The sequence below is a fragment of the Hyaena hyaena genome, unplaced genomic scaffold (genome assembly GCF_003009895.1).
Source record: "Hyaena hyaena isolate Hyena2069 unplaced genomic scaffold, ASM300989v1 scaffold_47, whole genome shotgun sequence".
NCBI lineage: Eukaryota > Metazoa > Chordata > Mammalia > Carnivora > Hyaenidae > Hyaena > Hyaena hyaena.
This window is the reverse complement of record NW_024080679.1, coordinates 867241-888950: the sequence shown is the minus strand read 5'-3', so window position 1 is coordinate 888950 and position 21710 is coordinate 867241. Positions and strand designations below refer to the sequence as shown.

The 21710-nt window shown below is 41.7% G+C and overlaps 1 protein-coding gene across 1 annotated transcript in view; it reads left to right on the top strand.

Moving 5' to 3' along the window:
* The window catches only part of CDH20 (cadherin 20), a 204875-nt gene that overhangs the window by 131381 nt on the left and 51784 nt on the right, over positions 1 to 21710 (top strand). The window lies entirely within an intron of this gene.

The following is a 21710-nucleotide window of genomic DNA, read 5'->3' as shown; positions in this document are numbered from 1 at the left end:
GGATCAGGCAGAACCAGGTTTAGATTTACTTCTGTAAATTAGCACCCAAGTGATCCTGTTGCACGTCACGTCAAGTCACCTCCTCCAGAATCCAAGCCTGTCGATAGCACGTGGCTCTCCTCAGTGATTACTCTCATTATTAAGTCAATATGCCTTAACAGTGTCTGTGAGAGCAGCCACGATTCCATCCCAAGTTCAAAGTAAACCAGAGTTAAAATCGTCTGCTTGCCTTTTCACTGCATGCATGGAGAACAGATACAACGGCCTCAGTTACCAGGATTCTCCAATGTTATTTCACCCTAACACCAGCTCTTCTTCCTGACCTCACCTAAAGATTCGAGACATCAAAACACGCTAATGGTGGGGCGCCTGGGTGGCTCAGTTGGTTGGGCGACCAACTTGGCCTCAGGTCATAACCTCACCATTTGTGAGTTCGAGCCCCACGTCGGGCTCTGTGCTGACAGCTCAGAGCCTGGAGCCTGCTTCAGATTCTGTGTCTCCCTCTCTCTGCCCCTCCCCTACTCACCTCTGTCTCTCTCTCTCTCTCTCAAAGTTAAATAAATATTTAAAAAAAATTTTTTAAAAATATCCTAATAGTGTTATGAGTGAGGGAACTCTCTTTACTCCTGTGTGTAGAGGTACATGCACAGGTATGTGTGTGTGTGTCTGTGTGTGTGTGTGTGTGTGTGTGTGTTTTGGGGGAGGAGGAGAGCACAGTATAATGAATACTGCGAGCTCTCTTCTAAGAACATTCTTCTCTTACCCCTCCTTAAGCATATCTGGTCTGTCTGCCAGGTGACCTTAACAGACTGCACTGCTCTAGCAGGCTTTTCCCCTGCTTGCTCCATTAAAAGTCTTCTGATTTCAAATCACTACAGTGCAACCGGCTTAGATAATGTACTGTCATCTGCACCTCATACATCATGTCCAGGGGATGTGCCTTACAGTAAGCAACACTTCAATTGCACTGAGCTGGCCACAAGCCATGACCTACTAGGACCCCGGTGGCCATTTATTGTAAACTATAGCTTCTGGGTGATGCTAATGAAGTTCTTCAAGAAGCCACATTTGCATGACTTCACATTTTACCGTGTCTCCTTTAAAGGTGATAATAAAAAGCTAGCAAACGTGTTCTTTACTATGAATCTGTCGCCCCATTTTCTCCATCTCTACACAGGGGAAACCATTTCCATTCACCACACTACGACACATCCCTTATGACCAAAAACCAAACACCTCCCCCAAAACAACTTGCAAAAACCTAGTGTGGTAACTGCCTCCAAATTTGGAGCTTTATATGCAAACTGTTTATGACATTTACAAAACTGGGAAGAACCTGCAACAGCGCTAGGCCTCTGGAGAGATGAGGCCAATTTCAGAATCCAATTTTCAAAAGGAAATGCCATGTTTGTTTCCTGTCAGCCTCTGCTTCAGATCAGAAAAAAAAAGCCAAACAAAGCAAAAACCGTTGGTCTGGCTAGTTATTTCCAAGCAAAGCGGAGGGCAGATGGAAAGCCATTCAGTTGGCCGTAGTGTGTGTCTTGTCTTTCTCCAGTTGCTCTGGAAGCAGCTGAGCAAAGCTTAGCCCCATTGAATGGGAATTCTCATTCTCTCTCTCTCTCTCTCTCTCTCTCTCTCACACACACACACACACACACACACACACATTTCCAAATGTGTATTAAAATGACAATATTTTTAAAAATATAGGCTGGGCTGTCACACAGACAGGTGGCCTGACTGTCTTGCCAGCTCTGATACACTAGGCTCACCGCCCAGTTTGCCAAAGGCCTTGCCTCTCAACCAACCTGTAATGACAACACAGTACACAGTCTTGGTTGTACATGAAACTCTCAAGCCTACCACCATCTCTCGTTAAGATGGAAAGATTTCTGGAAGGGAGCGTGTGGTGCTCCATAGGTTTAGAATCAAGCCTTGGAGTACGAATGCATATAATAATATGCATTTTATATATATATAAATGAAAATCACCTCTGCTATTGCATGTTTGCATTTACATTTACATAGGCACATTATAGTTTCCAACTACATCCATATATTGTGGACTTAATGAATGAATAAAAACATGTAGTGTCACACACACCCACCCAAATACATACCAAACACAGAGCAGGATCTAGACATACTACAGACATTGTATGTGACATATGATACCATATATTAATGTATCTAAATACAATGAAAATATCATATATCATTTATAGTTCATGGAGATTCTGATCAAAAAATTGTATAGGAAAAAAATATGTAATTGACTTTTGAATAATTTTTTTTCCCCTGCACTCAACTTTCTTACCAAAGACCTGTTTTCTCATTGCTCCCCAGTGCAGAGCAAGCTGAGCATTGCCTGTCCTGGTCTACACAATGTGCAGAAGGGACACGAGCACCAACCAGTCGCATCTGGGCTTGCTTGCCTCTGCCAACTGCCCATATATAAGGTCCATTCACTCCCCTGCCAACTGCTATGTGTGCCGATCGTACAGGGTGGAATGCCCAGGGTGTGTGGGGAAAGCAAAGCTCAGCTTGATGGTTGTGGGGTCACATCTTATCGTCCCTGTACACAATATATCCAATGACCGTTGTCTGCAACATGACTGGGCCCCGGCTGTATCCAATCTATTTCTATGCTGTATTGTCACTGTCATTCAGTTGTCCATTTCCCAACTGAAAAAGGAAAGGAACCGATAAGCCTGAGCTCAATTTGTCCTGGCAATTATTGCAAAGTTCCTACTGTGAGGGAGGCCCTGCCCACTGGTGCAGAATGACATGCAGCCATCCGGGGCCCAGACAAAGGGAGACCCTGCTTTTCTCCAAGTGTACTCAGCCATGTATAGACATATTGGCTGAGACGCCTACCCATTCACATCTTAACGGGGAAAAAGAGAGACAAGAGCCGAGGCGGGGGTGGGGAGGAAGGAGAATGAAAGATTATCAAGTGACACCAGACAACCAAATGTGAACTTGGGGAAGAGGAAGAAAGGAAACTATTTTGACCACAGGACAGTAAATCACTGATAAAATGTGGATATATATGTTTTAGTACTATCCGACTAAATTATGCTTTTATAACAGATAAAGGTTACTATAACAATACTGCAACGTGAAACTGAAGAAAGTTACGTGTAGAGGTTGGATTACAGGAGTTTCTTGTTTCTACTGTTTTCTCTCTCCTCTCTCTCTCCCCCACATTCTCTCTCTCTCTCTCTCTCTCTCGCTCACACATTAATTCAGCCAAATGAAACTGTTGGATGAAGTACCACCAAGATGCATTCTAAAGTGTAATTCTCTGAAATAAGTATGTAGCTTTATTAGAAAACCAAAGTACCGGTCAAAAGGTGAAAAAAATATATTATGATGAAAAAGAGGTCATTTAAGAAAAGGCTGAAATGGCACTTCTTTTTGAAATGGCATATGAAGGCTTTTATAACACTGAAAAAAAAGGTGACTTTTTCTTAATATTTGTCCTTATTCTCTGCTTATGAACAGAAAGAAAATGTTTGAAGATAAGGTCACTTTAAATTCTAGGCCACGGCACATGTTCCTCTCTGGGGCCGAATGCCCTCATCTTTCCCCCTTTCAACTACATCTAATGATAACTGCTCTACCCATCCACCACTCCTGTCTACTAGGAAAACAGTTGACAAGAAGCAATGTCAGAGTTGCATCTGTGACATACCAGAAATCATTTCTCCCAGTAAAAGTCGCTTATTTCAAAGGATAAGTAATGAAATGAGCAGCGGAAAATTAAGTTAATTTTAAAATCCGTTATTAGTTGCTTCTCTTTAGTCATAATGGAAATAGGGGGGGAAATTACAGATTCAATAACATGCATTTTTTTCCATTACGGAGAATGGCTAATTCAATGGATGAATCATTAGAGAAAGATCCCTCTGGCCTTATGGAACTCCAGACAGAGAAACAAAAAGGAAAAAGTTTCAGATAGAAAATATACCATAAAATTGTTGGGAAAAGTGAACTATGACCCCCAACGAAATTAACTCTTCTGGCAATTAAGAGCCTGTTTGTTAGAGCATTAATAGCCCCAGGCAAACTAAACAAACCCACTCCTGGCTGCCGGTAATGACAGATTTCTTACGGAGTATTATTTAATTAACAATAATGTGAAAGAGCACCTCAGCTGAGACACACTGCATGTACTTACTGGAAACACTGAGCAATGGTAGTGGAAAAGACTTGCAATGTGTTAGCCTTCCCATTATCTGTCTGAAATACGCAAGGAGCTGATAGGTATTTGCCACTAGGTATTTTCAGCTGAGGCCAACATGGCCAGAGAACTTTAGCTCTTACTGTGCAAGGCTGCTAATAGTCCTCTGCCGTTTGATTCCGTTAAGAAATCCCCCAGGGCCTCAAATGTTCAGGGACAGCGTTCTTTGTCCTTCCCCGCCCCTCGACAAGGGCAACTGCCGCCCCCCTCCCTGTGTACGCCAGGCTCCCTCCCACCCCCCTCACATCATTTGCCGCCCATCACCTAAGTGATGCCTTTTGTTCTCCTTCCCGTCCCAAGGGGCCGAGGGTGCGTTAGCAACTTGTGGCCGGCTGGGCCTTCCTCCCCCCGAGACGCCTTCCGACCCCATGGCCCTGGCAGAGGGGGAAAGAAAGCTCTAGCCCGGAGTGGCCTTCTCCCCTCCAAGTTTCGGGACTGAATTCCCTACCTCCAACAGCCTCCTTCAGAGCTGATTTTAATTTAAAGACCAATTTCAAACCAGCAGAGGGAGGACCACGTTACCTTGTTCTCACAGAGTGGCAGCTGGAAGCATGAAGTGAACTCCACAACTAAAGTCACGAGCTCAGGAAAATGCAAACATAGTGTGCTCCGTGGAAGAAGGAGAAAAAAGTAAGTTGTAAAAAGCCGTGCCATCTGTGATTTCCATGACATAGCTTCACAAAATCTGGTTTAAACTTGGCCAGTGACATAGAAAGATTGTCTTGGGAGGTGAAAGTGTTGATTTAGTTCCTGTGGGAGCCAAACAAAGCGAGCTAAGATAGTCATTTTAAATTATTATCGGGTGGCTGTTAATTGTACTCACCAGGGTCCACTAAAATTCCTGCCAACAGAAAATCTTTATCTTGACTTGATTTGTGCTAAGCTTGGGAATGAGCAGTCAATGTAGAACATGGTTATTAGGTAAAACAAACTTCTGTGTGTGGTTTCTGAAAAGACAAATCTGAAAGTCCAACCAGTTAGCTCATGCTGGTGTTTGAGAGTGGATTAGGACAGGGTATGTATAGACAACTACCATCCACACTGGATTAAGACTGATTGCAGGGGCTAAAGATTTTGTTCTTTGATTTGTCTGAGTCCACAGTAGCTATTCCTCAAGTCATATCAAAGGCATCTGATTAAACACATCTCCCAGCAGGATTTGCGCGTAGGGCATGCTTTGTTGTGTATAGTATAATCAGGCTGATATCATATGGCATCAGCCAGTAAATGCCTTGTTTTGAAACAACTTGTAGAAACAGATTTTTATCTCTTTCTTTAATCCTAATTTGATACTATAAACCAATTCCATTATTTAAATTGACTATTAAGATTGGAATCAGTTTGATTTATCAGACTGTATCTCCCATTAATAAGGCTTTCTTTTTTAGCCTCCTCCCTTAACCTTCATTTAGTTTTAGTACTTTGAAGAGAAACATTTACAAAATCTTTTTCCCTCATGGGGATAAAAGCATGTGGATTGGTTCCTGTTAAGCTATTCTTAGCCTTACAGTATAAGAACAAAACCTTGTAGAGCTTATATGGTTTCTTTGAATATTTCTTTACTATATGGGGGAAAAAATGAAAGGCACTGTAAGAGAAAGAAAGAATAAATTAAATTCTGCAAGAGATATATAAGAGCATTTTCCATTCCAAAGAAACCCAATTCCTTTACCGACACAGAGAACAAATAGACAGGAATTTCAACTGCTAATGCAGTTTCCAGTGGTAACATTTGAACATCTTTGTGGCACTGCTATATGGTATTTAAATATCAGAAAGGGAGAAAAGTGCCAGCATAAAAGCAAAGGAGACACACAATTTTTCCAGACAGCAAGGCTAACAATCCCATCCTGCCATGAGTGTTACCGAAGATCAATCAGCAAGTTACTTTAAAAAAAAAAAAAAAAAAGTTACTTAGTTACTTTACGGCAAGTCAAAGTAGAAATAGCCAGTATCATCACCAACTGATTGCTTTAGAGAAGGACTATCAATTCTTTTCACTGAATGCTCACAAATTCAACATGTCTTCTAGGTAAACATGAGTGAAATGTTATAAATGCTTACTATGATGTAAAGTCAGCATGTGAAAATACCTCTGATTTGAGGGATTTGTAAAAGGCCTGAAGGCCCTCTGCTTCCATCACCACCTCTGGCAAACAGACTTGAGCCTGTGGAAGCCTGCCCGCCTGCAGTGTGCTGGCCCTGCCTTCTCCCCCCGCCCAGAAAAGGGCAGACTTCTGGATTTCCATAAGCAATCTGTCCCAGTCTATAAGCTTCACTGTCTAGAAATCTTGGTTTAAATCTCTTCCTCTACTGATTAAGGCCATGTTCCCTGTTCCTGATTCCTAGGAGATGCCCATCTTCAGTGGAGATGAATTTCTAAAATGTGGATGCCATTATTAAGTGGCACCTCAACATTTTTTCCTCTAGCCTTAAAGATGTCCTTTCCTTGGACACTGCAGTCTTCATCTTTAGAGCCTTGTGGACTCCAGTGAATCCGATCCAAGCTTCCAGCCTCACTCCACAGCCTCTTTTGGGGTGCCCTTCTCAGAAACTGAGAAAGTTCTGGTGAGGATCCCAGTCCCACCCAGTGGACCCTCAGGACCCTTCCCTGTTAATGTTGCCATACACGTGCCACGATTCTCACTGAAATGAGAATGCTACATTGCTGAATTGCTCACTTTTTGTTTAATTTCATTCTTTTCCAAGTTTTATTAAATTCCTGCTTAGTGCTGACACATGCTAATTCTGAAGACACAGCGGTGACAGTCGCTGCCCTCAGAGAATTCACAAGCTAGTGGGGAAAAGAGACTGATGTGGGCTGTGCCAGTGCAATGGACAGAGTGGGAGGGGCACAAAAGACAGGCCTCATAATGAACAAACACCTCCTGGAAGAGAGGTTGCCAAACAAAGGGCCTGGGAAATGCACTTTTGTTTGAACAAAATCATAAAGGTATTAAAACACAGGGTCTGTAGTTTATTTTAACGGACCAAAAAATGTGAGAGGGGAAGGGACATGAAAAGAGGCTGGAATGGTAGAAGGAGTCAGATCATTTACATCCTTGAGTACCTCGTCAAGAAGTTCAGATTTTTATCAGTTAAGAAATGAGAAGCCATCAGAGACCTTTTAGCAGGTGAGCGACCTGGTAAGATCCCTCTGGCTCATAAGAGAACAGATGAGAACAGGGACACCAGTTAGGAGGCTGCTACAGTGGCAAAGGTATGAAAGTTTACTGGGGCAGCTGGAGAGGGGACAGAAGGAATCTTAGCTCTGGATTCCTACTTGGATGGCTGGAAGTGCCATTTGTTCCACAGGCTGAAGTAAGCAGAGCAAGAGACCCAACAGAGAAAACAATTAGGAGTCAAACTGGGAGGAAATGATACCCATGATGGCCAACCAACCTTATGTTTGTTCACTGAGCTCTTATTTCCAGATATTACCAGATTTTATTTTATTCATTATTGTTCTGTTTATATTCTAATACTTCTTCAAAGAGCCTAAAGCCAGGCCACATCCGTTTCTACCATCTCTTTAACTTGTTCCATTTTGGTAAAATCTCAGTGCTTAATGATTATGACTTTAGATATCCTTACAATACGAATGAATATTAAATATTCAATACAGAACTTATTCCTTTATATTACTACTTGTCATTGTACTAAAGTTGAGAATAATCCAGTGATAATTCTCTAGCCACTCAGTACTAAAGAAGGAGTCAGAACCATACTTCCTTATCTCCTTGCCTCAGCAGGCATAACCACAAGTAGTGTATGGATAGCTCATAGAGATACACCCATCTCTACCACAACGTACATGGCAATTAGGCCACTGGATCAGGACCTGCTCTCTATATACAGGTGTTTTGGTTCTGGTTTTGGTTTTTGGATTTTTGTTTGGGGCTTCTTTTATTTTTTTGAGAGAGAGAGAGCACGCATGTACAAATGAGTGCAAGCATGCATACACAAGCCAGGGAGGGTCCAAGGGAGAGGGAGAAAGAAAATCTTAAGCAGGTTCCACGCCCAGAGCAGAACCTGACAAGGGACTCAATCTCACAACCATGAGATCATGACCTGAGCTGAGATCAACAGTCAAATGCTTAACCGAATGTGCCACCCAGACACCTGGATATGGATATGGATATGGATATGGATATGGATATGGATATGGACATGGTTTTGTTTTTCTAGACCAAAGAATGACTCCCCCCACCTCCCCCGTCCCCATCAAATCTTCTTCCAAATACAAAAACCTGTTTTTGCTTATCTGAGATTACAACAGTTCTTCCACACTGAGCTCAGTGGCGCTGGATGGCTTCACTGATGTTCCAGGTGTGGCAAAGTGTATTTTCTAAAGGTGGTCACAATTATATGTCCCATCCCACAGGCTCTTCCAGAGCCTTGCCACTCCCCTTCAGGAGGTGGAATCTAATTCCATTCCTCCAGTGTATGGACCTAGAAGTGGCTGATAACCAAGAAAATGCAGCAGAAGTAAAGTTGAAAGGATTCTAAGGCTGGGTCATAAAAGATAATGCCTCTTCTGTATTGAGAACAAACAGCCTCACATGGGATCCCCGGCCACATACACAGTCCAAATGCTCTCCTGGAAACTACTATGCCATGAGGAAGCCCAAACTAGTCCACATGGAAATCACATGTGAAGGTGCTGAACGAGACTGTGGGAAGAGACAGATGCACCAGCAGCCTCCAGCTGCACCAGACCCCTGCATCCCAGTATAGACACCACCTGACTGCAGATGCCTGAGAAACCCCATGCCAGAGCCAGCCAGCCAAGACACATCTGAACCCCTGACCCACAGAAAGCACAAAAATTAATAAAAACAAGTGCTGTTTTAAGCTACTACATTTTGAGATGATTTGTTTCATAGCAATAGCTAGCAAGAACACAGGAATTAATGCCAAAATGATCCAGTACAAGGTCAAATGATGATGGGTCAGTGGATAAGATTCCCTTTACCTCATTACATGAGGCTACATTTGTGCCTTCTGATCCAGGCCTGAGGCTAGCTGATGACTTTGATGCCCAAACTAGATTGGACGCTGATGAGCCTGAATGACTAGAAGATCCTAGACTGAGAACAGTGCTCACTCCTCATGATTCCACTGGTCACTTCTGGAACCCATGACAGATGGCTCTTTGGACCAGTTTGTTTTGCTTGAGCCATTTAGGAATCTCCTTTTTTATATACCCCTTGTTAACATGGTAAAATGTCCCTAACAACACAAAGTCAAGTATATATTCAATGAGTCTATCAGAAGTTAAATGGACCAGATTTTGGGGGGAGCAGGAAGAGTTCATTCAAGAGTTCAAATTAAGACCATCGCACACATTTGCTTGGAAGGTGGTTCCATTACTGAGCTAGAGAACACTACTGAAGAACCATCAGGGAATAAACACCACCCAGAAAAATGAGGGCATTGAAACAATGTCCGCCCTGTGCTTGTATCACTATCATGTAATTAGAGGGAGGTTGCTGCTGCAGCCTCAGATCAAATAACCACTCCTGCCATATGTGCATGGCTATATGTACGAGGCTAGGCATGGTCTAGATGGGGACGGCCAAGAGACAGTGGTATCCAGGTGTAGTACAGAATATTGAATCTCAGGCTTAAAGACAATGCCTTCTACAACCACCTTCTATAAGGTAACTAGGATCTATAAATAATGGACAATACTAGCCTTGGATCCCCTAATTCTAACTTAACTTGACTCACAGTGTTAATTCATTTTGAGGTATTTCTGGAGTATATTTCCCAGCTTCTGATAAAATTGTGAAATGTTTAAATTCTGTTTCTCCAACTGAAGTACACATGGCAACAATGTTAAGAAGTTGACAATAAATGCTGTTTTTGAGAACAGCTTTTTATTTCTTTTGTGGGTTTATTTATTTATTATTTTGAGAGAGCACAAGTTGGAGGGCGGCAGAGACCGAGGGAGAAAGAATCCCAAGCACTGACAGTGCAGAGCCCAATGTGGGGCTCGAACTCACAAACTGTAAGATCACAACATGAGCTGAAGTCAGATGCTTAACCGACTGAGCCACCCACATGCCCCTTGAGAACAGGTTTAAAACCACTTCTCAATTGTCTTTCAAAGACAGAGTTGCGTGGTATCCCTTTGCATGAGTATATCATAGTTTGTAAAATCATCTCCTGTTAGAAATCTGGATGAGTCTTGTTTTTTCTTTGCTGTAATAGGAATACCATAATAAATATAAATATATTTAAATTCAAATAAAATGTGTATCATAATTATTTCCGTAGGATCAATTACGTATTCATTTTAAACACATGACACATTTTGCAAAATTGCTTTCAAGAAAGCTTTTGTCAACCTACACTATTATCTGAAGTATATTTTCATATGTCTAGTTTCTTATATTCCCAGCAACATTGGTTAGCTTATTTTTAATGTTTTCCAATTTAATGGGCTAAAAATAACTCGTTTTCTTCAGCTAAGTACAGAAGTAAAATGTTTATCATATACTATAGGTCATTTTACTTGCTCTTTTATGAATTTCTCTTATTGTCATTTGATCATTTTCTACTGGAATGATCATTTTTAACAATGAACATAAAGCCTTTAATATGTTAAGGATAAGTCTGTGTTTTCTCATGCACGCTGTCTAATTTTTATACTAAAAATATAACAATATCTAATAATTACTTAGTTCACTCTATTAACATTTTCCTTCACAACCTTAGCAAATCCTTTGGAAGGCTTCTTCAACCCAGTATTCTAAAAGCAATATTCATCTATATCTTCTCTTAGTATTTTTTTCAACATGTTCTACTAACCTGCATGGTTTAATTTTTCCCATTTGACTCTCCAATGAATGAAGAGGGGATGGTGGATGGTGAAGGACAGAAGACAACATTTCCAACCACAGTTAACCAACTTACTGAAGAAGTCTGCTCGCCAGATATATGATACAGTTTAAGACAGAGCCTAGTAAAGAGGATATAGTAATAAAGACAAGGAAAAATATGAGGGAGGCAGAGTCTATCAACTTCACCCAGAAAAAGCTTTAGAACTGCTAGTGCCTAGAAGGGCAGAGTAATAAAAAATCCTCTACTATAGGATTTCCACTTCCTTGCTCCTATTAAACCACAATTAAAGGGTACCAGAAATAGGGGCACCTGGGTGGCTCAGTCGGTTACGTGTCCAACTTCTGCTCAGGTCATGATCTCATGGTTAGTTAGTTCAAGCCCAATGTCAGGCTCTGTGCTGCCAGCTCAGAGCCTGGAGCCTGCTTTGGATTCTGTGCATCCCTTCCTCTGCCCATCCCCTGTTTGCACATGTTTCTCTCTCTCTCTCTCTCTCTCTCTCTCTCTCTCTCTCTCTCTCTCTCTCTCTCTCAAAAACAAATATTTAAAAAAAATTTTTAAGGTACCAGAAATATAATAGTTGCAAGTTTTGGTTGGAGGAGAAAGGCACTTATACATAAGGGCTAATAATGTAAGTACTAATAACCTTCATCATTATAAGATACATTCTGATCTAAGAAATACTAAAAAATACAAAATACATTCATAAGACAGGTTTGGAGGTTTTCTATTCAATTCTTCAATATCTATTTTGCTTAATACTTTTACATTTTTAAACAGCTTTTAATTCATTGAAAGTAAAATATCTGGGGGGCACCTGGGTGGCTCAGTCAGTTAAGCACCCAACTTTGGCTCAGATCATGATGTCGCAGTCCATGGGTTCGAACCCATGCTGGGCTCTGTACTGACAGCTCAAAGCCTGAAGCCTGCTCCAGATTCTCTGTCTCCACTTTCTCTGCCCCTCCCCACTCATGCTCTGTCTCTCAAAATAAACATTAAAAAAAAAAAAAAGCAAAATATTTGCATTGGTCAAAAACAAAACAAGATGGCACTGGACGGCTAATAAAAGAAAAAGCAGTTCTTTGCCCCAATTCCCAAACCCAATCCCCAAAGGCAACCTGAGAAGTTGTTTCTTCAAATATCTGCCCATATATTTCTAAGTAATATGTTTACACAGATATTTCCTGAAAAATCTTTTAGATATCAGCAGTGGACTTTCCAGTAGGATAGTTGAGAATTTAGTTCTCTTTAAACATATTCCCAGGGTGCCTAGGTGGCTCAGTCGGTTGAGGATCCAGCTCTTGATTTTGGCTCAAGTCATGATCACATAGTTTGTGGGCTTGAGCCGCACGTCAGGCTCTGCACTAACAGGGCAGAGCCTACTTAGGATCCTTTCTCTCCCTCTCTGCCTCTCCCCTGCTCATTCTCTATTTCTCTCTCTCAAAATTAATATATAAACTTTAAAGAAAAAGCATTTAAATACAAAAGAATAAATAAAAATAAGTATATTCTCCTCTCCCTCGCCTCCTCAACACAGTTCTATTTCAATTTTCATTAAAAGAATAGTCAATATTACCTTATAATGAATTACTGTTGTTTCCTATCAAGTTGTACATTAAGATTCTAATTCCTTTTTCCTACAACAGTTTTGTTTTCCTGGATTAATAACTGCCTAGCATTTTCTTTGCTCCTTTTCTTTATGTGCGTGTCACTATTTTTTTTCAAATATTCAAAAGATCTGTCTCCTGCCTCTCAATAATTTTTCCAAATACTGCAAGAATTTCTCAAACCCTCTAATAGCAGTTTCATTTTTTTTCCTGGTACCCTCCCTCCCCTGGCATGGCTTCTGGGTCGAGGTCTAAGACACACCTGTTAACCAGGGCCTCTCCTTGCTAGTCCCCTACACTGGATCTCCTTTCACTGGAATCCCGTATCTTTTTCTTACTTTCCTTTATCATTTTGCTAAAGAAACATTAAATTTCTCAATGGTAAGACTAGTTCTAGAAGACAATGGAGCAATTTTCATCATAGACTTCTACACACAACCAAACTAGATAGAATACAAACATTTTAAAATGAAATGTAAATATAGTCATACGGTGAAGACTGGACTATTAGAGGAGGGCCTAAGTTCAAGAGGAGACTGTCAAACCAACAGGTAGGGGTTGATCTTAAAAAGAATTAGAAAGAAAAGATCTAATATCAGCCCCTTTGCCCTGAAATAAAGAGGTAAAAAGCCAAATCACCAGAGATAACTTCATGGTCATATCCCTCTAACCAGACAAGTAAAAAATAACCCAGAACTTTAGCCCATTGAAATGTTTCAAATCCCAATTCTCTCATAAGTTTTCTGAGCATCTCTACAAAGGATTCTTTAACTTTGCGTTACAACAAATGATGCCAAGATCTAGAGCACTTCTGACATGTCAGTGCTTACTGTTTTTGTCCAAAAACAAAAATATCATGCACATCGCTTCTCGGCCTTTTTTTTTGGCTAAGTCAAGTGTAAAATTATCATGCACAAAAAGTTATTGTTTTCTGGACTTATTTCCTTTACACCATCTGATTATGCATGCCTCTTAATACGTTGGTGGTAAGAACAGATATTAAAATAAGTATTAAAAACTATTAATTAAAAGACTGAAAGCAGAAAGAATAGTAATATGAAACTGTTAAATACTTCTTTACAGCTTTTTTAAAAACCCATGTTGGCATGTTAATATTTATTAAACACCTAGGATGTGTCAAAAACTGTACTAGGCATCAAGTATATAGGGATAAAAGACACTATCTGTATCTTCAAGGAGCTTTCAACACGGGCAAGGGAGAGGCAAGTAAATAATTACCAGACTGAATAATGACGAGCCAACAGGAGTTGCATGAGGCACTCTGAGAAGAGAGACGAGACGAGAAACACAGAGGAAGTAAAAAAATAAAAATAAAAATAGAACTTAATCTATAGTAGTAGATCGTGATAATCTTCAACAACCCTTTAAACCTTTAAGCCTTGCAACCCCTTAAAGATGATATTTGACCCTCAAAAACATTAAACAAACACCCAGCATCACCATTAAGGGGCTGAGCTAGAAAGTGTCTTTAGCCAAGATGTCCGGAGTCCAAATTATGCATCATTTTCCAAAAGAGAGGGAGGGTTTTTTTAAGCAGTTATTAGAAGATAAGTTTCTCTTTTCCTTTAACAGAATAAATAATAAACATCAGTGGAGATTTTTGTCTTATTTTGTTCTGTTTTACCAGTTTCTCCTTCCCTTGAGCCGAGTAGCCAGTTGGCCTCTTTGTATACATTCTGTACACATTGGAGAAATGAAAGATACGATACACACAACTCCAACGTGACAGTGGGTATTACATAAAGGGAACCACGTCTGGGAGCTGACAGGTCAAAAAGTCCCTAGATGAGCTGAAGCGTCCGATCAGTTTCACCAAGTCGGCCACAGGAAGCCACCTGCAGCACGTCCGGCCCGAGTCCGGAGCAGGCGGCCTGGATGCAATGTGCGCTCTGGAAGCAGCGAGAACTGCTCTAAGGGAGAGGAAGGAGCTCGCATTCTTTATGCCCAAAGCTGCTTTGAAGTTTTGGACTAAAAAGAGAAGGAAAGTTCTTCCTGTTTAAATAATCAGGCATAGAAGGATGAATTTTTTATCCCTAAATCTAAAACCAATTTTATTACCTTGCCTCTAACGAACGCATCCTCCCAACTCCCAGCTGTAAGGAGGCACAGAGGATTCCGGCCATTGGTTCAGTTCCCCTCCCCCTCTCCCCCAGCCCCATTCCCACATTCCTTCACATCTATTCAGGTTACAAGTGATGGCAACTCTGCCTCCTCAAGGGTTTGGACTCCTCACCAACCCTTTTCTGCCCCAGGACTCCTGGCTGAAGTTCTCCTCACAGGTCTCCCTGGACTCAAACGCCTCGACCGGCGGGGGGGGGGGGGGGGCCCCCACTCTCTAGCGACACCACCCAACAGTGACTGCTGCGGCCCGCCTGCACGCTCAGAAACCTTTCATCGCTCACTGTGAGCAACTACAGATACTCGAAACACTTCAGTCCAGCAATGTTCACAGCTCCGAGCTACTGGTTTCTGCCTGTCTCTCCTGCCTCATCTCTCATTCTCTCTTGAACGGGCCCCATTCTGCACACAAATTCAAGTACTCTTCTCCTGCCCGGCCTCTGGACCCTGTGTCTGCACCTTGACACTTGGATTTTCTTTCACTTGGAACGGCCTCCTCTCCTCAAGATCTCGATCATGCGCTACCTTAAACTTTTCCTCCCTGACACACATCAGCTGCCCCTCCCTGACCTGGCCTAGCGCTGTTTCCAGGGCTCTGGCGGACCTTCTCACAACAGATCCGTGCCACAGTCAGTTGTGCGCAAAGTGCACGCGACAGCTGCTCCTGAGGAAGAGTCCAAGTTCATCCACTCACACTCTCCACAGCATCTGCCAAAAGCTGTGGTGTCAACACGCACGCCGTGACCGCTTTAAGGAGCTGCAAAGGGATGTGCAAACCAGCTCTGGTGAGAGCTGGCGGGAGCCTAGGAGCCACATCCCAGCACACCGCTTTGTCTCTGTGTAAAACAGGGAAAAGAACACCGTTTCGTGGAATTCTTGCAAAGACCAAATGATAAAGGTAAATGACTTAACAGCCTGGCGTGAAGTGAACACTCCACGCTAACACTTCTGCTGCTATTGCTTCTGTTATTCCTGCTGCTACAGCACCGTCATCACCGCCACTAGCAACAGTCTCGTGCCTACGCCTACTCCTACTACTGTTTCCACTACCGGTGTTAATGGCAGTATCTCCCCCACTATGCTGTACACTCCTTGAAGGAGAGAAAAGGAGTGAACATTTATTAAGCACCTACTGTTTTTCAAACCCAAGGCTTTAACCATTTGCCTAATACAGTGCTGAGAGCTCCAAATATATTTTCTGCTTAATTCTGCCAATCACCCTGTAAGTCTACAAATATCTCCAGTTTGTAGATGACAAACAGACTGAAAAAGTGTAAGTCACTTGCTCAAGGCTGCACAGATAAGGAGCAGTAGTGCTAAAACTGAAACTCCATTTTGTTTGGCTTCACAAACCACTATCGATTGAGCATCGTTGATGCTCCAATATTTACCAAATTAATAAATTAAGTCTTAAATTTAGACAGCACACTGACTTTTGCCAAAATCTCTTCTTCCTATGGATTAATCTTTATGGCTCAGGAAAGACTATCGTCCAGGAAAAGAACTGTCCTGCGTCCCCAAAGTTCTGCACAAAGACACAGTTATAAGAGAAAAACATTATGTAGCAATGATTTGCAACTTCTTTCAAAGAACTTTAGCTGAAGAATTACATTTCAAACACATGTTTTTTAAATGAACAAGCGCAAATTAAAGCAATTATAAAGGCCACATAAGGCTACAAATTACTGAGCATGTGAGACAACTCTGAAAAGTCAAAATTGATCATTCTTGTCTAATAGTAGTCAAAGAAATCGCCCATGGACTGAACTGTACTTTCATTAGCTTGATTAAAAGTGAAAACTGGAGGAAGCGTAAAGTAGGTCAAAAACTTCCTGACTCCTTTAGGATTCAAACACGGACTAGATACTAAGTATGCGTGAAAGGATCTGCAAAAATCTATTTGACATTCTTGGAAGATCCAGAAAGAATGACAGGGCAACCTCAAATGGAAAAACTGATTCTAATGGGAATGAAAGCAAGGAGGAATTGGCATGAGCTCTAGTGAAAGGATTTCTAAAGTGGAAATGCCTTTATTTGTGACCCGAGCTAGGGAGTTTACAGCTGGAGGGGCGGGGTGCAGGGACAGTCAGCAGATAACCAGGATGTACAAAGCGGGAATTTTTTATGGGTTCATCAGGTTTTTCAAAGCCAGCTTCTAATTATATAATTCATGCTTTCTGCCATTTTTTTTGTTCTACTCTTCTCACCCACACGTGGACACACATACACACACACACACCCTCATATAAAACCAGATACTGTTCCTAAACTCTTTGGTTCAGCTACCCTGTGCCTCCCCCTCAGCCACGTCAGCACCATGCTTCCATTTTTGAACTTCTTAAAAGCACTCCCTCTCATAAACCAGTTTGGTTGCGGGAAAGAGAATTAGAGTAGAAAGAAGCAACGGTGAGAAAAGGAAGGTGTCCGTGGCGGTAACAGCTTGAGTGAACACTGTAACTACTGACCCCGTAGGCTCAGAATTTCCAATTTCTGAGGACCTTGGAGAAAAGGGAATTCATCGAAATACACATCAGCAAAGTTAAGAGTAAGCAAGAGTGATCCCCACTTTCTCTAAGAAATCTTCACAGAAATTAAGTACTCTTTATTTTTCCCCTTCTGGTCTATTAAAAAAAAAAAAAAAAAGTCTACCAAAATTCCTCAATTCAAGACACACCATCAATTTATTAATAGCCTCTTGGAGCGATAAAGGGAGGAAATATGGCCACATTAAATGAACACACTGACACTTAGCACTATCCATTCCAGAAATGCTAACTTTGGGAACAGGGACAGTGTCACGAGGCAGGTGAGGCATGGAGTAGCAGAGCAGAAGTGAGAGCACAGCCCAAATACAGGAAACCTCATACCTGGACAGCCTCTTCTGGCTCTGAGGGTCGATCGCCTCCATGCATGGGGAGCTTTGTGCAGGCTGGTATGCTGATGGCCACAAGAGAGGGATGAAGCCTCAACTCATTAACGGCTGCCCGGGAGGAAACTAAAGATGGCACATCTGTAGCAAACAAACAAACAAACAAAACTTCTGATCAGAGAAGTGTCTCCTCTTTCAGCATACAAAACCACAGGACACACCCTCTCTAAAACACATCCCCAGTGGTAGACTGGTCAGTAGCACAGACCTACAAATCCAGATTCAGGAATGCTGCAAATTCATTTACGTGAGCAATGGAAGTATTTTCTTTACAGAATCCCATGGTGGGAATTCTGTAAAGAATCCCATGTTTGTGAACTGTACATATTCAAAGATATCGTCATCATATGAATTTTGCACTCCAATTTATACTCACAGCCACCTGCCTTGTTCTCTGTCGGTTCTATATCCTATGCTGAAGAATTATGACTCCTACGAAGTAAAGTATTTTTGCTTGTACTTCTCAAGTGAGACCCTTGATTGAGAGGCGGGACGGCATCGTGACACTGAGATGTGTTCCGATTCGGTGTCGACACACACCATGGTACACTGTCACGGCTCACTGTCATACCTAGGATCTTCACAGGTTTCTTTTTTTTTCTTTTTAAGTACATTTTTAAGGCTCTTTCCTTAAAAGCGATAGCTTAAGAAGTTTAGCTACCCAAAACCACAACACGACCACCTATATTTACCTCTTCAAGGCATGAGGCCACATCAGAAAATTAAAACACCTTCCCTTCACAGAAAGAGCCTATGGCAGAAGCAAGTGACTTTCTGCTTCCACAGAGATGTCATTTGAGCTTTACTGAGTAGTACTTCCATTAACCATGAAAAGCTCAGGAAAACTGGAATAATGAAGAAAGAAATCAGAGGGAGACCATAAAAGCCCTGTTCATTTCAAGGAGAAAGCAGTAACCATCCCTTCCCCCTACATTTTAAATATCACAACGAATCTAAGTAATGAAATAAACAACTCACCAAAAGCACACTTTATCTACAACTTTAATTTCTTCCTACTGTGTTCATTACCAAGCTGTTTGCTTTCTTCAGGCAGGATGGGGGAAAACTTTTAAAAGACTCATTTAACACAGAAGTCAATTTCCACTAATGTATTCTTGGTGTGGCATACGTGTCCTTCAAAGCAGATCTATACATACAAACATACATACATTAGCCTCTTCCTTTATACGAACAACAGAAATCAGCCCACCTTCAAACACGGCATCGCTATCATTATCCCACAGGAAAAACATGAACGGGAGAAGCATGTATCTTGTAAAACGGGAAAACGGGTTAGTCTTTCTGATAGAACTGATTTCCCTTCGCGTGTATCAACAGTTCTAATTGTGAAATGATAATGGAGCTTTTGTATAACCCAATTTTTACTTTCTGAAAAGTTATGCAGGGAGTATTTTTCGTGTACTCTGCCCTGAGGAAGCAGGAATAAAGTGCTTTCCATCAACTGCAGCTATCAAGTTGTTTAACACAAAAAAAGAGTTTACAGGCACCGCGGGCTTTGATATTTCACGTCTGTGACGGGGAGCATGCGAGGGGCACCCTGACCACCACCGGGGCTTTCGCACGACCTCCGAGGGGCTCCACAGGTCCTCAACACCCACAAGCCACCCTTGGATGTGTCCAGCGAAAGCGAAGAACGTGAGGCCTTTGCACTCGTGTGTGGGAGGCCAAAGTGGGCAGGAGAGACAGATGAAAGCTGAGGCAGCTGAACCGCCTACAAAATATTCATCACAAAGATTCCAAAGAACACCTTTTTTTTTCCCTGGAGCTCTTCATAGCACACCAAGGGAAGGTGGGGGGGGGGGTTAATTGGCAAGAACGTATGCATGCGTAATTAGTAAGAGAGGAGAGAATGTAAGGGACAGTATTTAAAATCCCTCAAAATTTCCTCAAATCTCATTCTGTCCAGAAAATTCAGCCAGTACAAGCAGACAAGTGGGCATCTGCAAGCCCCGCCCACACAAACACGTATGCACCTGGGCACTTAGAATTCAAAAGCAGATATTAAAACTAGCCAGAAAAAAATACAAAATCATCAAAAATAATGCTTAGACAAAACGTACACATGTGAAACACAGACATTAAAGGAAATATATTAAATAAAGTATATATACTGAGTTCTAACTCTGATAAACGCAATCTGAGAAAAGAATTTTTCTCTGTTGTACAGAGTTTTCTGATAGCTAGCTGGTCCTTCATGAGGCTCCCTTATGTGGGAAAAAAAATAATGCTGGTTATTACAGAATTAGGCTGGGCCAGAACCTACTATCCCATAGTACTTATCCCAGATATAGAAATCTGTGAAATAATATATATACATTAAGTCCTTTCAGAATTTCAGTCCAAAAAGTGCCCATGAAATATGGTTCAGGCTCAGCTCTTTCATTTTTATACCTGTGGCCGTTCAAATGTCAGCTGGCTGCCCAGGCATTTACAGAGCACGTTCACCTACATTCTCCCAGCAGACAGATCCTCCTAGTATCCTGTGAAGGAGGTAGAATTATGTGTCCCTACTTAATAGAAGGAATGGAAGTTCATAGAGTGAATAAGTCAGAGGTAAGCAAAATAGAACCAGGGGCCGAATTATCGGACACTTAGTCTAACACTCTCTGGGGAAGTTACAGATAGGTTTGCACCTCACAACACATGGAAGAATGCCCTTGTGACGACCCATCACAGTATTCTGGCGACAGCTTTTTGGGTCATGCCCCTCAGTCCATCTTCTAAGTCTCTAACACAGCACAGCTCTTTCTCGTCAATCTTTTTCATTAATCCATCTCCTCGGGTTAAGACTCCTTCCAGAACATGTCTCCTTAGACAGGGACCAGAGAAACAGGAGCTGGGTTTCTACCTAATGGTCCAAAGAGGAAATCACTAATATTTGGTAAGCAACCTCCTAACACATCATTGTTCTTTATTAACAAACACGTCACCATAAATAAGGTACACCTAGCTTGCTTTTACTTAACAGTCAATCTGCCTTTAGAGCTAGAACTTGAGGCACAGCCTCCCATTCTGTTACAGAAATTCCTTGATCTCCCCCAGCTTGTCCTCTTTATCAGTTCTCAATGAAGGGATTTCTTACACAGGAATGAAACGGCATATTGTGTGAAACAATTATAAGATACCTTTTTAATTCTTTTGTTCAACAGTGAGTATCTGAGAGGACACTAAAACGAGTTCTGATGACAGGCAGAAGGTGGTAATTGAGATGGCATCAATGCATTCATTTTAAACCCATTGTAGAAATGGAGCATTCTTTAGTTGCAGGGGTCTGAAATCCCCAAATACACACATTTGTTCTGAGATGATTACAGCAGTTCTGCACATGGACAGTGAAAATATGAAGCCCACAGAAGTCACTTTGGTTATTTTGACAGAGCGGTGGGAGTGCCGTGCCATTTCATTAGGCCCAGCCAAAGTCAAGGAAGAAAAGGTTGATGAGGTCATAGCCCAGCAGTGAGGTCACCAGCTAATCTGACTTCATAGCAACAAAAGAAGTTTGACTGATGAAAAGGTGTCCCCAGGGTAGAAGTCAACATCCCTTTGTCTAAATGACTCTTTCAGATCAGGAAAAAATGTGCTGGCTAGCCTCTCTTCACATGCCTACAGTAGCATGTGACTAATGGCACTTTAAAGTCTGGTGTGAGTGATATAATGATTAGCTGACCATTCAAATCCTGGAAAGGTCACATTAGCAGCCCCTCTCGGTGCTTCAGAGCCGAAGCAGTAGAGTGTGAAGCTCAGATTCCACCAGGTCACAGAATGATTAGAGTCAGAAAGTGATCTGTGGCTGCTCAGAAATGAAGTCCAAGGTTTCTAATATTATCAATAACATGGGATAGACACAAGATAATTGTGGGTGGCAAAAAAAGATAGTTAGATTTGCTTTTGGTTTTTTAATGAGCCAAGAAAAGCAGTTGGA